The sequence below is a fragment of the Eucyclogobius newberryi genome, unplaced genomic scaffold, assembly GCF_026437365.1.
Source record: "Eucyclogobius newberryi isolate DKJ021-1_F unplaced genomic scaffold, fEucNew1.0.hap1 SCAF_22, whole genome shotgun sequence".
In the NCBI taxonomy this organism is placed as follows: Eukaryota; Metazoa; Chordata; class Actinopteri; order Gobiiformes; family Gobiidae; genus Eucyclogobius; species Eucyclogobius newberryi.
Genome location: NW_027315857.1, coordinates 11734001 through 11749271, shown reverse-complemented (window position 1 = coordinate 11749271; position 15271 = coordinate 11734001).

Here is a 15271-nt window from a genome sequence, read left to right as displayed (position 1 = left end):
GCAAAGGTAAATGATTCCCTATAGAAGTCACTGGGATAGGCTCCAGTCACCCGCGACCCCGAAAGGGAACAAGCGGTAGAAAATGGATGGATGGATGGATGTGTGCTGTTAGTGAGCTCGGGGAGGACAGAACCTTTATGAAAGAGCGGTTATGTTTACGGACAAACCAGAAATCTGATCATTATCTGATTTCTGGAGTTATTAGATTATTGATTATTATGTCATGCAAACAATTACATCTGATGTGAGTAATCTGATTTCTTTCTGATTGTTCATACCTGGGCTGGTGTTAAGCAAGGGAAATTATGCAAAAGAGGTTAAAGTGGCTTTTCTAATGAGTACTTTATGATAATAATAATAGAACCTATGGTAAATGTCCATCAAGTGAAAGTTTGTGAAGAAAAATAATAAAAACAAATTAAAAATGAAAATCATCGAATCCCTGTGATGTCATCAAAAAGTGACATTCCATCCAAAATACATTTGACATACAACTGACACAATTTTCAGTCATCAGGTATTGGCAAATTGTAACTATTGTGTAATTGAAATGGATTTTGGCCCTTGTTTACTGTATGGTTGCTAGGTAACAATTGTGAAATGACCTCTACCTATGCCACACCTGCTGCTCATGTCCAGCCATGAACAAACATAATTAACTTCACCAAAATTGTCAAACTATGGAAAAATAGGCAAAATGTTTAGTAGAAATAAGTCTTAAATAAAATCATGTTGACTTTATTTTAGTGAAATGTGTAACTTTACCTGTCGTATGCACTTTAAACTTGACAAAGACAAAAACGAAAGTGGACATTTGAAAAAACAACAGTCCATCCAACCCACTATTTAACTGACATGTGTGTTTGTTACTATCAGATTTCTCTTGGGCATGTTCAGCCACACCAAAAAAACAATCTAATTATTGTGTTATCTGATTATATACTGTAGTTATCTGATTGTCACTGGCCATGTAAAGGTAACTACTATTTTTCAATGAATGCTAGGATCATTTTACATCTCAAAACCTGTCCTGACATGATTCTTAAATGGTCATGAATCTCCATTAACTTTGCAAAAAATCGGGCGTAAAACAATAAAGCATCACCTGTGAGCTGTTGCTTCTCTTGTCACACTTAATGTACGGTCTATACAACTATACAAGTAAAGCCTTGGGCCTGGACGCACACAAAACCTGTTTATTCTCCAGACAGTCCTGACATGACATGAGTGGTTTATGGGAGCTGCAGTCTTCGCCCCAGTGTGTCCGTCACTCTGCATCTGTGTTGTATTGATGGAACATGGAGGGAGTTGTATTGGGCGTGTGATCACAAGAGGAGCGTACGTCTCTGGAGAGGAGGAACTAATCAGCTGATCAGAGCATATACACACACACCTACACACACACACACACACACACCTACACACATACACACACCAACACACATACTCTGAATACTAATGCTCCCTAAAAGCTTTGGTGAGGTTTCAAAATGAGACAAAAGACTGTTTTTTACACAAATTGACACGAAAGTCACCTGAGAATTGACCCCAACAAACCACGTTCTTGTCCCTTTTTTAAATGTTTAATTCAGTTGTTTTCAATATCAACAATAAAACAGAGAACATGGCACGGAGAGAGAACGACACAGACAATGACAGCGCGACAAAAGAGTTCACAGCATGAATTGTGTAACATATTGTCTAGTTAAATAAGTCCTTGTTTTTTTAAATCATTTTTTTAAACAGAACAGAAAACAGAAAAAAAGACACACAGAGAGCGCATTCTGAATATCCATTTGACATATTGCCTAGTCCTAAAAATGTCCGGAGTGAATGTCAACATGTCAATTTAAGTCTGAATGTCATTTGTTCCATTTTGCAAAAGTCCTATATTATTTTGGTCGAATTATCAGTTCAGTTTGTGTAATATTTTTTTTTGAGAAGGCCTTTTTTCCTGCTGCCAAGAGTATTGTTTCCATGTATGGTGTCCATGGCAGGAGTTTTGAGGCCCAGATACATAGTTCTACAGCCTTTTTTTAATCTCAGTCCTATATTTCTGAGCAGCTGGACAGTCCCATTATCTCCAACAACAAGTATTTCCTTATGAATAATGAGCATTTATGTATACTCTCTCATTCTTCCTCTGTCAAAACGAATGTCCTTTTATCTCACTTATGTTCAATAGCAGTTAAGTATTGTTAAAGTCCGTATATCGTTTTGAGAGTTTTGATCTAAATGCCATAATAACAATTTCAATGGGCTGGGGGGTTGCTTTGATTAATTTCCTTGTTGTAATAACTCCTTATTTGTAAGTACCTGTTACTCTAAGTCAAAGGATTCTTTTAAAGTATTGAAAAAAATTGTTTACAATCTGGTTAGAAAAAAAAAGACCTTTTGTTATTCAGACCTTAAATCTCAGGTCGGTGCTGATGGGAGTAACAGCTCAAGATTGTCTTTGTTTAGTCTTGATTTTTTTTTCTTTTTCTCTTTCCAGGTCGTAAGCACAGTTTTTACCCCGCGATTATCCATTCCCTCCATGTGACTCAACCTTTTGTTCTCTGCCAGTAAAGCCTGAACCCCCAGCACAACATTACATCCAATATTTTTCTATTCAGAGATTTCCAGGTTTCCTTCTATACAACTCTTAAAATGGTTCTGTCATCTGAGTTTATTTCAATATTTTCTTTTCTCCTAAAAGAACTCCGGTGTTTTTGTGCAGTGTATGCAGGCTATGGTTGTAAATAACCGCCTCAGAGCTTGCAGCGCTAAGTCGTGTGAGATTTCAAAAGCCTTAGCTCCACAGTCTTTTTCGTGGGCCCTTTAAATCATTTGCATTCAGAGAGTCAGCACATATATATTCATTCATTCATTCACAGAGAAGATAATCGTGCGGAAATGTAAAGAGTGTAAAAATAGAACCACATCTTGTTACGAGATATCTGGGCTTGAATAGTTCATTTATCTTTACTGTAATCGTAAAATAAACCATAAAAGCACCTATATTTTCCATATTCACCAGATGATCAGACATACGCAGATGACATTATTCAATGACCTTTTGAATTAAGACCCTGCAGCAGGGATCATTAAGACATGGCTAACCGTGACAATAAACCTTGGTATAGGAGCCACACACACCTGCCATATAAGACATGGTCTAATGTTGTGACCAAGAATTATGCAATTCTAGATTATTTTAGCTTTTATCTGCTAAAATAATCTAAGATGCCGGTGGATCATTATTTTAAACACATTACATTACATCCAACTTACAATATTGATTTAATCCAATACATTTTATTTATACAGCATGTTGAATAAACTATTACATACACTACATTTCCAAACCATTTAAAACCATTAAAAACAAACCATTAAAAACAAACACATGAACAATTGCTCTACCAGTGCTCATAATAATTAAAACCATAAAAACATAAAACATAAAAACAGAGTTAAAATAAGGGAAACATTTCAGAGCAATAGAACTTGAATGCAGGAGATTAGGATTGGAGTGATTAAATGAAAAGAGAAAACAATTATAACATGGTTAAAAGCTCTTAAAAGTCAACTTTGAACTTTCTTATTAAGTGCTAGTGGTGTCATATTCACGTATAAATTATATTTGTGCATATATTTTTATGCACATTTTTTACTTCACTGCATAACATAAAAATGAAAAGCAACAAATCAATTAGACTCAAGTAAACATAATACTAGTCAAAACATACTTTAAATTCAAGTCATGTTAACTCAGGTTAATTCCAGAGCTGTTCAGCATCTCTGAACACAATACTATCTCCTCCTGACAGAAGTGCTCTCTCAGCCGCAGCAGCATATACTTCTGAGAAAAGGTAATGTATACTTTCTGAATCACTTGTGAGGTAAATTCATTCTCACACTCTTCCATTTATCACCAGGCTTAGCTCAGTTCTTGAGGTGCCAGACAGGCCATATTCCCACGACAGTATAGTATATATAGTACATGTAATTGATGACTAAATATTCTTAAGTGAATGTGATTTTGTGTTGTATTGTTATGATGACTGAGACAAAAGAAGGTTGTCTTTCAAGATTCAATTGTTCCCTTTACACGATTCTCCCATCATGCCACTGTAAAGTAGATTAGAAATCCTTTCATACTCTATTGTCTGCTTAGCACTCACGTTTATTGCCTGTATACATCATGGGGCGCCACATTGTTCATTAGAATGACAAACTAACTGAAAGGATTTGAGTCATTTGAGTCCAGAATGCAGTGTTCACCAGCAGGGGGAGTAAAGAGCTGAAGCCCAATATGTATGGGTTTGACTTTGATGTATTGCAGTACTTTTACTTAGGTTTAGTCATACCTGACTAACGCAAGGACCAAAGGATTTGTGAGAGGTCAAAAACCTCAGATCCTCCTCTTCCTCATCCTTTTTCCAGCGCCTTTTCAAAAGTTTGCATTCTAAGAGAAGTATTTAATTCAATGGGAAGATAACACGTTCTTAGATGTTATCAGGTCCGAGCGCCACAAACTGGCGAGAGGCCTATTAATCTCGTAAGGCCGTGCAAAGCACGGCTGCGAAAGTGCGCACGTAGTGCGCACGAAATCGAGCGCGAAGCGCTCGCCCACTTCCAAACACTCACTAACGCACTCCTTCACTCACGCACGCCCCGTGCATACTAATTAGTAGTAGGAAAATGGAACATTACCGTTGTAAACGGGCGAAGCCCGTGCAAAAGTACGCACTAAACGAGCACTTTACATTCGCGGTCGTCATCCCCATATAAAGCACTCATTTGCGCTAAGTAGCTCACGAATACGTTCCCCATCTCTTGCATGTTCCGTGCATATAAGCATGTAATGCAAAAATTGAACATTATTACTGTATAGAGGGCCAAAAACACAAAGTGGGCGGAGCCCACTTTGTGTCTTCTTCTTCTTCTTCTTCTTCTTCTTCTTCTTCTTCTTCTTCTTCTTCTTCTTCTTCTTCTTCTTCTTCTTCTTCTTCTTCTTCTTCTTCTTCTTCTTCTTCTTCTTCTTCTTCTTCTTCTTCTTCTTCTTCTTCTTCTTCTTCTTCTTCTTCTTCTTCTTCTTCTTCTTCTTCTTCTTCTTCTTCTTCTTCTTCTTCTTCTTCTTCTTCTTCTTCTTCTTCTTCTTCTTCTTCTTCCTTCTTTCTTCTTTCTTTCTTTCTTCTCGGGACCAACCCCCCTATTTTTCACCCAGTGAACATTGACGAAAAGTCACAAAAATTTGCACACCTCTAAAAATCGTGCCTCTCTACATTCTGGCTATTTCCCTTTTCTAAAATTAAAAAAATTGGTGCATCAGCGCCCCCAAATGTACCAAAAATGCATTGAGAGATAGGAAAAGACCCAAAAAAAATCTGATCGTAGAATCATGAAATTTGGCGCAGAGGTAGATGGTGACAAGAGAAGTAAAAAATATTATCACGGCAACGCCGTCCGCCCAACCAAATGTCGGCCATATTGGTTCAAAAATGGCTAAGCAGGACTCTGGAGTTTTTCCAAACGTCGTACTTTTACGAACTCCTCCCAGGGCGTTGACTCTAAAAAGCTGAAATTTGGTGAAAATGGTACTGAGGAGTGGGACATCAAAAGTTATTCAAATTACATTGATACCTGTCATGGTCTCTGAGCGGCGAAGCCGCAAACTTTAGCTAGAATTTCAGAAATCTCCCAAATTTAACATTTCTGCCGTTTGCGCAGATAAAGTCCGAATTGCGTGAAATTAGAATCAGTTGTTAAACTCTTTGCGCTAAACGTACTTGAAGTGAAATAAATTAATTTGGCACCACAGCGCCCCCTACAGATTTTATATGGAGGTTAAATGTTTAGTTTTGCGAAATTTTATGAAATTTTACACACAACTCAATTTTGGCATACCCATCAAAAAAGTCAATGTCATAATTGTTATGGTTTTGCCGTAGCGATGACCAAAACCTCCCACGTTATTCCAATGGGGAAATCACCAGAACATGTTTACACTTTAGACTTTCACAAACTCCTCCCAGGGCGTTAGCCCTATTAACCTGAAATTTGGTGAGACTCATCTTCAGGGGTGAACCGTCAAAAGTTATTCACATTTTTATTCAAAGAGTCACGGTGTCTGTGCGGCAAAGCACATTTTGCCAAGAATTCAAAATAAAATACCTTTTTGATGGTAAAACAAAGGGGAGAAGATGTGACAGCGTCACAGATTCAGCAGTAGGCGTGATAAAAGGACCATTGGGGCGCGTTAGCGCCCCCTCCTCTTGCGGCGTGGCGGCGGTGTGGCGGCGGCGTGGCGAGGGCCGATCATTGCCGCTTGCGGCTATATTTTTTTATTTTTTTCTGAAATACTCCTAGGTACACGGGAGAAACACTGTTGTAGATGATATATAAAAAGTTGCTGCTGTTGCTTTATCGACAAAACACTTCACCTCCTGCTGTTCAAATGTATTCAGCTCTGCTCCCTGTTTTTACTTTCTTTCTTTTACAATAGGGTGAAGAGACAAAAACTTTCAACAGTGCAAAAATCGACCACATCTTCAAAAAAGAACAATAGTGACAATATTGTTTCGAGCTTTATGGGCTAAAATGGTTCATGTTAACGTCCATGTAATTGTAAAATAGATCACAAAAGCTCCAATCCATTATCAATATACACATGCTTTAAATACAGACCTGGCTGACAAGGGTCATCAAAACATGGAGGCGATTGACAGGTCATCACCAGCAGGGGGAGTAGAGTGCTGAGGCCAAATATTGTATGTATGGATCTGCCATTGATGTATTGCAGTACTTTGCAGCATAGTAGGTTTTGGAATACCTGACTAATGTGAGGCTTAAAGTCCACATTTAGGGCTAATTTCAATCATTTTACGCAAGAACCGACAATAAGTAATGATCTGTGACTTTAATTTTCAGTTGTGTCAGTTACATCTTACACAATCGAATAGGAAAATGATCTATTTTCAGCGTTCAATGTCTATCAGAACTATTGTGAGCTAAAGCCATAAATACCAACTCCAGCCACAAGGAGTATACTCTATACTCTATACTCTATACTCTATACTCTATACTCTATACTCTATACTCTATACTCTATACTCTATACTCTATACTCTATACTCTATACTCTATACTCTATACTCTATACTCTATACTCCATACTCCATACTCCATACTCCATACTCCATACTCCATACTCCATACTCCATACTCCATACTCCATACTCCATACTCCATACTCCATACTCCATACTCCATACTCTATACTCTATACTCTACTCTATAAGCCTAAGCCTAAGCCTAAGCCTAAACCTAAGCCTAACCTTAACCTTAACCCTAACCCTAACCTTAACCTTAACCTTAACCCTAACCTTAACCTTAACCTTAACCTTAACCTTAACCCTAAGCCTAAGCCTAAGCCTAAGCCTAAGCCTAAGCCTAAGCCTAAGCCTAAGCCTAAGCCTAAGCCTAAGCCTAACCTTAACCCTAACCCTAACCTTAACCTTAACCCTGCGCAGTCTAAAACGGCACTAAAACGCGGTCAAATAGCGGCGCAGTTTCAGGAGCCGCGGCGCGCGGCCGGCACAAAAATAACATGGCAGTTTCGGCCGCGCGCCGCGGCTCTGCAGACACTCCCAAAAAAAAAATTACTTGGACAAGCTTGGCGGGCCGGATTGAAAGGCCTGCGGGCCGAATGTGGTCCGCGGGCCGTAGTTTGCCCACCCCTGCTCTATACTCTATACTCTATACTCTATACTCTATACTCTATACTCTATACTCTATACTCTATACTCTATACTCCGTATACTTTCCAATTCTCCTTTTGGACCAAACCTCATGAATCTTAATGCTGTGCTCATCATATACACTGACAGTGAGGATACATGTGTGGCAGGAGTGTTGGGACCTGCTGAGGGCTTATGCATATCAGAGGAAGAGGACGTCAATGGAGAACTCTGTGGCTCTGAGGCTAAACATTTGGACAGTAAGAAGCTCATAGTGAGCACTGATCTTGAGGAATATGTCTTGGAGACGGCCATATTTGAATGAGATTCTCAAATACGTCATTGCTACATATCCAGGCTCAGGTTTGAACGCCAATAATGCAAAAGAGTCATAGAACAACCCAATAAACTACTGGTAAATACATTTATTACACATAGTATCAGAATACTTTTAAATGAACACTAACTTTACTATTTAGCAAAATCTTTACGACGTGTGACTACAATCCTGAACTCTATTTGGAAAAGGTTTATTCCAATGAAATGAGTGTCAGGAGTTGCTCAGCTTCAGGGCTGTGGTTGTTCAGTTTGTCCCTGCACTATAAGAATTGACATGTAAAGGTTTCTTTAAAAAATGAATAAAAATCAAACCTATTGCCTTACCTAAATCAAGTAAAGATTACTTTAATTTATTACAATGTAAAAAACATAGTTTTAACTTATACTTACAGTGCAGTAATGAAAAAAATAAAACAATGTTACTCAATAAAATATGTTTAAGTGCAGGTTCTCTGTGATTCCAGTGTCAATAGGGCTTTTTAGACTTGGTCCAGAGCAAAGAGGAGCTGCCCTCCACGTGCCTGTAGAGAATCTTAATCCAAAGTCATGTCCACACAGCAGCAGCAGGTGAGAGGCTGGAGGTCCAGGGCTCTTCAGACCAAGAGTGAGCTTCTCCTGAACAAACACACTGAGAAACTCACAGTGACAGTCCCACTGCTGATGAACGTAACCATGAGACAAAAGGATTCCACTGAACCCATGTTTCTAAAGTGCAGTCAGGACTCGGACAGGACTGTCACTTATGACATACAAAACTTTTAATACTACTTCAAAACTAATAATTATATGGAAATATTGGCTACAAATGCGTCATCACAGGCATCCGAAACATGACTCACCACGTTTAGTGTCCCACGCTTTCTTTGGCGTTCAGAGGGTCATGGAGGCACAGGATCTAAGCTTAGAGCAAAACAAACTCACAGTTTAGTCATTTATAGTCCTGACCAACAAACGGAGTGAGTCTAAAATATTATCTTAGCTGTGTGAGAGACGGTGTTCCGTTCTGACTTCAATACTGGCTTCGCAAAATAAACACAAAGATTACATTTTGATTTGCATAATTCTTGGTCATAAAACAGAAAGAGCTAACTCTGAAAAACAAACAGACCTCTACTTTTGTTAATGCACATTTTACTGGACAAATGTTAGAATATAAACAAGTCAAAATGAATGTTAGATATTAAGAGGAAAATGAAGTTGGAAGGTCTACAATGCTCAAGTGAAGATGAGAGCCATCCAATTCTTTACTGTGATTAAGTAAGGTGAACATTATTGCACATTTTGCGTTCAAATTTAAAGGTTACTAATGTTTAAGAAATATCAGTTTGAGAAGTATTAAATGTATTAAATAAGGGTTCCTTGGTTTTATCAACTATGGTTTGTATTTTTATTTACAGTGAATGGTTGAAAAGTTGTGGGTTCAAATCCGCTCCTGAAAAACAGGGTCAGATCCACTGGCCACAGCCTCAGGTGAATACTGCTGTTGTGTCTTTGGGCCAGACACTCAACAGGCCTCACCCTCAGTGTCACTGGTGAGTGACTGTGTGGGTGAGTGCTCTGAGTGCGTTAAAAGTAGAAAAGATACTTCACTAATTATAGAGGGAGTGTGAAGTGCTGTAAATTAGGCCCAAAACAATAGCTGCACAATAGCTCTGACGGGAGAGAGAGTTTGTCCTGTCTGTGTCGTTAAACTGTCAACTGTCTATTGTATTGGATCTATAACAGAGTGTTTTTATTATGGCACATCTCAAGGGGCTTTTCACATATGTACATACATTTCAATAAATACATAAATACAGTACATACAGACATACATACATACATACAGAACACAGAATGCTGAATATCTGCATTGAAATGTATTCTGCTACATGGTCCGTTACTGTGTGCTGAATACTACAAATACCTTCACATTGAGATAATGTAACACAACATAGGATTAAAACAACTTGCATTTATTTACTGCAGTTCCACATGTTGCCACTAGTCCATCTAAATCCATCTAAGTCTAACCTTATAGATTTCCTGTTACTTTGAAGGATGTTACTTTGAGCTGCAAGAACACCTCAAAGGTCAAAACCCAAACGAGGTGAATGTGAAAAGACGCCCTAAGCACTAACAGTTGCCGTGGAAACCGTAATCAATGATCAGCAGACCACCCGAACATTTGAACCTCCCCAGCACAGTCACATGCACATCCTCGAGTCAAGTCACTGCTGCAAATTGACATAAACTATTCTACTGCTATGGTAAATAATAAAACATGTATGGACACGTGTGCGCTGCCTCATGTCTTCTGCGTACAATTATATTTATACATAGATAATGCATGTGTGTACTGTACTGAGCACGTTGCAGCTTCTTCACTCAAAGTTCTTCAGTCCGCTGTGAGCTGCCTGAGGATACAGTCAATTCTGACCTCCAAGATGTCAACAGGGGAAGCTCAGGTAATTGTATAAGTATATGGTTTTACAGTTACATGCAGTGTGTACCTGACAACTAAGATAAGAAGTGAAGTAAACAATAGTTGAACTGAAGGTAAATAATTGTTATACTGATACAGACTTTGGGAACATACACAGTTATTTTTCTTTTCTTTTATAAGTAGTTTCTGAACCGAGTGTATGTGTTAAGAATGATAATAGTTGTGAGCCGAGGGAAAGTGTCCTTTGTCTCCCCCTGTTAGCCGTTAGCTGAAAAGGAACTCGATTTGAGCAACAACTGGGGGAAAAAATAGTTTGGAGCTAAATGTAAAGTAAATGTCGCTCCATCCATCCATCCATCTTCTGCCGCTTTATCCGGGGCCGGGTCGCGGGGGCAGCAGTCTGAGCAGGGACTCCCAGACTTCCTTCTCCCCAGACACTTCCTCTAACTCCTCCGGCGGGATCCCCAGGCGTTTCCAGGCCAGCCGAGAGACATAGTCTCTCCAGCGTGTCCTGGGTCTTCCCCGGGGCCTATTCCCGGTGGGACATGCCTGAAACACCTCCCGAGGGAGGGAGGCGCCCAGGAGGCATCCGGAACAGATGCCCGAGCCACCTCAGCTGGCTTCTCTCGACGTGGAGGAGCAGCGGCTCTACTCCGAGCTCCCCCCGTGTGGCCGAGCTCCTCACCTTATCTCTGAGCGAGCGCCCAGCCACACGGCGGAGGAAACTCATTTCGACCGCTTGTATCCGCGATCTTGTTCTTTCGGTCACTACCCAAAGCTCATGACCATAGGTGAGGGTAGGAACGTAGACCGACCGGTAAATAGAGAGCTTTGCCTTTCGGCTCAGCTCCCTCTTTACCACAACGGTCCGATGCAGCGACTGCATCACTGCAGCCGCTGCACCGATCCGCCTGTCGATCTCACGCTCCATCCTTCCCTCACTCGTGAACAAGACCCCGAGATACTTGAACTCCTCCACTTGGGGCAAGGACACCCCACCCACCTGGAGAGGGCAAGCCACCTTTTTCCGGTCGAGAACCATGGCCTCGGATTTGGAGGTGCTGATTCTCATCCCAGCCGCTTCACACTCGGCTGCAAACCGTCCCAGTGCATGTTGCAGGTCCGGGTTTGATGGAGCCATCAGGACAACATCGTCTGCAAACAGCAGAGATGAGATCCTGTGGTCCCCAAACCGGACACCCTCCGACCCCTGACTGCGCCTAGAAATTCTGTCCATAAAAATTATGAACAGAACCGGTGACAAAGGGCAGCCCTGGCGGAGTCCAACATGCACTGGGAACAGGTCTGACTTACTGCCGGCAATGCGAACACAGCTCCTGCTCCGGTCATACAGGGACCGGACAGCCCTGAGCAAAGGGCCCCGGACCCCGTACTCCCGAGGCACCCCCCAAAGGACACCCCGAGGGACACGGTCGAAAGCCTTCTCCAGATCCACAAAACACATGTGGACTGGTTGGGCAAACTCCCATGAGCCCTCGAGCACCCGATGGAGGGTATAGAGCTGGTCCAGTGTTCCACGACCGGGACGAAAACCACTCTGCTCCTCCTGAATCCGAGGTTCGACTATCGGTCGGATTCTCCTCTCCAGTACCTTGGAATAGACCTTACCTGGGAGGCTGAGGAGTGTGATCCCTCTGTAGTTGGAACACACCCTCCGGTCCCCCTTCTTGAACAGAGGGACCACCACCCCGGTCTGCCAGTCCAGAGGCACGATCCCCGACCGCCACGCGATGTTGCAGAGACGTGTCAGCCAAGACAGTCCTACAACATCCAGATACTTTAGGTACTCAGGGCGGATCTCATCCACCCCCGGAGCCCTGCCACCGAGGAGTTTGCAAACAACCTCAGTGACTTCAGCTTGGGTGATGGATGAGCCAGCCTCCGAGTCCCCGGTCTCTACTTCCTCTTCGGAAGACGTGACTGAGGGATTAAGGAGATCCTCAAAGTATTCCTTCCACCGTCCGACGACATCCCCAGTTGAGGTCAGCAGGCCTCCACCCGCACCGTAAACGGTGTTGGTGAGACACTGCTTCCCCCTCCTGAGGCGCCGGACGGTTTGCCAGAATTTCTTTGGTGCCGACCGATAGTCCTCCTCCATGGCCTCCCCGAACTCCTCCCAAGCCCGGGTTTTTGCCTCTGCGACAGCACGATCCGCGGCTCGCTTGGCCTGCCGATACCCGTCGATGACCTCCGGAGACCTACAAGCCAGAGTGGCCTGATAGGCCTCCTTCTTCAGTCTGACGGCATCCCTTACTTCCGGTGTCCACCACCGGGTTCGGGGGTTGCCGCCACGACAGGCACCGGAGACTTTGCGACCACAACTCCGAGCAGCCGCATCAACAATGGAGGTGGAGAACATGGTCCACTCGGACTCAATGTCCCCAACCTCCCCCGGGACATGGGAGAAGCTCTCCCGGAGGTGCGAGTTGAATACCCTACTGACAGAGGGCTCCACTAGACGTTCCCAACAGACCCTCACAATGCGCTTGGGTCTGCCAAGTCTGTCCGGCTTCCTCCTCCGCCAGCGGATCCAACTCACCACCAGGTGGTGATCGGTTGACAACTCTGCCCCTCTCTTCACCCGAGTGTCCAAGACACGCGGCCGGAGCTGATGACACGACAACAAAGTCGATCTTTGACCTCCGGCCTAGGGTGTCCTGGTGCCATGTGCACTGATGGACACCCTTGTGCTTGAACATGGTGTTCGTTATGGACAATCCGTGGCTAGCACAGAAGTCCAATAACTGAACACCGCTCGGGTTCAGATCGGGGAACCCGTTCTTCCCGATCACCCCTCTCCAGGTGTCACTGTCATTGCCCACGTGGGCGTTGAAGTCCCCCAGCAGAACAACGGAGTCCCCGGTCGGTGCACTGTCCAGTACCCCTCCCAAGGACTCCAAGAAGGCCGGGTACTCTGCACTGCTGTTCGGCCCGTAGGCCGCCACAACAGTGAGAGACCTGTCCCCCACCCGAAGGCGGAGGGACGCGACCCTCTCGTTCACTGGGGTAAACTCCAACACGTGGCGGCTGAGCTGAGGGGCTATCAGCAAGCCCACACCAGCCCGTCGCCTCTCCCCGCGGGCAACACCAGAGAAGTGGAGCGTCCAGCCCCTCTCGAGGAGATGGGTTCCAGAGCCCAAACTGCGCGTGGAGGTGAGGCCGACTATATCTAGTCGGTATCGCTCAACCTCCCGCACAAGCTCAGGCTCTTTCCCCCCCAGCGAGGTGACATTCCATGTCCCCAGAGTTAGTCTCTGTGTCTGGAGATCTGGTCGCCGAGGCCCCTGCCGTCGACTGCCGCCCAGATCTCTCTGCACCGGCCCCTTATGGATCCTCCTGCGGGTGGTGGGCCCACGGGAGGGCGGCCCCACGTCGCTCTTTCGGGCTGTGCCCGGCCGGGCCCCGTGGGGTAAGACCCGGCCACCAGGCGCTCGCCATGGAGCACCCATCCCAGGCCTGGCTCCAGGATGGGGCCCCGGTGACGCCGATCCGGGCGACGTAAACGGCCTTGTTCGTGTCGTCGTCATAAGAGGCTTCTGAACCGATCTTTGTCTGACCCGTCACCTAGGACCTGTTTGCCTTGGGAGACCCTACCAGGGGCATGAAGCCCCCGACAACATAGCTCCCGGGATCATTCGGGCACTCAAACCCCTCCACCACGTTAAGGTGTCGGTTCAAGGACAGGTAAATGTCGCTATTCACCTTTATTCCACCCCGCCCACTTGTGCCTCTTTTTGTCATGGATCTGCACTTCTGTTGAAATGGCACTTCCAGTCTTGCCGCTAAAATTAGCTATAAAGTAAATTAATTAATTATATTTATTGATTGTTATAATTTTTCAGGTTTCAGGTTCCACTCCCCAGCCCAAGCCTTTCTGTGTTTCCTCCATTAACTCAAAACACACAATACGTCAAATCCTCCAGAGCACAGAGCATAGATCTGGAGATGGGCCCCAGGCGCGGCATTGAAGGATGGGTCAAATACAGAATTGTCCCCACAGGGCCCTAACCTGTATGTATTTCCAGGTTGCTTGAAATCATTCAAACTAGAGTGTATCATAACTATGTTGGATCTAATTATAATTCACAGTATGTGGTGTGAGTTCTTGGATGTTTGCTGATTGTGTCCACGTTTTTACTGATTGGACCATCACAGTGATTTATTTCCTGTTATGATTTGCCTATGTGGGCGACATGTTTATTAATGCAGCTTTGGCTTTTGACTTTTACCTCCTCATCACATGAGAGTACTGCAGTGTACTGCATTGTACTGCAGTGTACTGCATTGTACTGTTGCCCTTCACAGGTACAATACCTTAAACAAAGATCTAGATCTTCTTCTTTACAGTGCGACAGCTCCAGAGTAAGACTGTGGCTCTGTTGTCTAAAGGTACAGAACACTGCTGAGTATTCAGAATACAGTTACTTTCCTATAATCCAAAGATTACTTGGATCAATTATTTGGTCTCACAATTTAGACTTCAAACTGCACAACAACAAAGAACCGGCTCTTGTGGTGAGTGTGTGATTTTTCCATCTCTAATTCATGATAATTAAAAGCATAACAAATGCAGTGAATTATTCTATGTTATTTTACAATTAAATATAAGAACACAGCTCTGATTGGGCCATTTAACAGCACACTTTTTAATGCAAATTCTGTAACTAAATACAACACAATTACAAGTATTCTTCCCAACAGTGTCTATATGTCACAGAACAAAGTGTCTTTGTAAATGAATTCTTCGGTGCAGTTCACCCAT